Genomic DNA, 2,064 nt, shown 5'->3' on the forward strand with positions numbered 1-2,064 from the left:
TTTATTGCTTGATTAATGCTTCAATATTGTTTAACTGAAAAGTTTTTGTAACTCAAAAGTGGAAAACTCCCAAATTAGAAAGCCTCGTTTGCATTTCTGTGTCTGGCTATTGGTGCTGTAAATGATTTCTCAAGTCGACATTCACATTCCAAGCTAGGATTGCTCTCAAAGAATTCTGAAGTGTTTTCTATATTTGGTAGACCGTATCAGAAACCAAAATATGCACATTTAATTTTAAAAGAACATACCATGCATTACATGTAATTATAGCTCCCAATTCCCTTTACATTTTTCTTCCCCAGGAAAAAAATGCTTTCCAGCTATAGTTGACACAGGCCATTTGGCCTCAGAGCAAAAAACTCCCAAAGTCCTGTGAGGTCCTAGGAAAATGAGGTGTCAATCACAGACAGCCTAGTGCAAAGGGCTAGGTGTGCCAAGCATCCCCATGACAAGATGGAGCTGGAGCCAAGATTCTTATCCTCTCCCTCCCCATCTACATCTCCCTTCCTAAGAAGCACTCCAGCACACAGAGCGGGTGTTGAGTAAATAGTCCAGAATTAACAAGATGTCAAGAGCCTGCTAATTGTCTCCCAATGTCATCCCCTTCTTCCTTTTCATTCCCATTAGCTGAGCAAATGACTGCCCATCTACAGACTGCTTCTCCCATCTAGGTAGGGCCATGTACCCAAGTGTTTGCAAATGGAGTATGAGTGGAAGTTATTCCTCAAAGGAAGCTGCATACCCTCTACTACTCTTTCCTTCTTCCTTTGGATTGAACAACTTTGACCATGCAGATGAAGACAAATTCTGAGGGGGTCGTAAAGCCACAAGATAAAGGATCTTGGTTCCTTGAATGACATCATGGAGCAAAGCTCTCTGCTTCCATGGTGTTATAGGAGAGAAAAATAAGCTTCCTTCTGTTTGAGCCACTGTATTTTTGAGTTTCTTCATGACATCATTTCAATTTGTGCCCCTACTGATACATAAAGCAATGAATTTAACCTATATTCAATCATCTATATTCTTTGTGCCACTGTGCTATGCTCAGTGGGGAATAAAAGAGATGAGAAAGTATAATTCTTGCCCTAAAAGGGCTTAAAAACTGTAGAAAAAGCTATGTACAGAAGAAACTACAAAAGCAAGGGAGGACACAGTAGTGCTTCAGGAAGGAAGAAAGCACAGTGTCCTGCCAAACAACAGCATTTCTTAAGCACCCAGCATGTGGAATGATAAGCCATCCTCCCCCAAAATAAGAACAGTGAAGCTTATTTTCACCCCTCGTTCCTTCCTGCCTATTTCGTACTCTTTCTTCCCTCACTGAGTACCCAGGGATTTCACGCTAATATAAGCCTCACCTGAAAAGTCCATCAGTTTTGGATGGTACTGTATGTCCACATTTCCATCAAAACATATATGTCCAGTGTCCTTGTTCCTTAGATTCTTACTACCCAGATGATTTTTTTTTTTTTTAAGTAGGTGGAGCCCACTCTGGGACTTGAACTCCCAACCAAGAGATGGAGACCTGAGCTGAGATCAAGAGTCAGGCGCTTAACTGACTGAGCCACTTAAGTACTTCCTGGATGACTTCTTTGAAAGTCATTATGGGCCCAGGTATTAAAGGTAAAGTGGGTTGCTTCTTCTCTAATAATAATAGCTAACATTTTTTTAAAACACTTCCTGTTTTCCAGCTACTCCTCTAAGTTGTTTATATGTAACTCACTTAAGATGCACTGCCGTCCCCTGAAGAAAATTCTGTTAGTAAGGAAACCGAGGCTCAGAGAGTTTCAGCAACTTACCTAAACTTACACAGCAAATAAGTGGTCAGTATCTGAGCCCAGGTAGTCTGACTCCTGAGCTTCTAGACTCTGTGTTTTTAACCACCACATTATACAACTTTTAGCATTTTATCTATCTTTGGAAAATAAGCATCTTTGAATGTTAAGCAGTGTGACAATAGGAGTTAAAGCTGCCTTGGCAGGGCCATCAGGAAAGAGAATTTGATGTAAAAAGGTCCCCGCATCTGCCCTTGTAGATAAGAACTTATCAATTATGTGTCAAACCAAG

The sequence above is a fragment of the Callorhinus ursinus genome, unplaced genomic scaffold (genome assembly GCF_003265705.2).
Source record: "Callorhinus ursinus isolate GAN/ISIS: 27379988/994484 unplaced genomic scaffold, GSC_fseal_2.0 scaffold4, whole genome shotgun sequence".
NCBI lineage: Eukaryota > Metazoa > Chordata > Mammalia > Carnivora > Otariidae > Callorhinus > Callorhinus ursinus.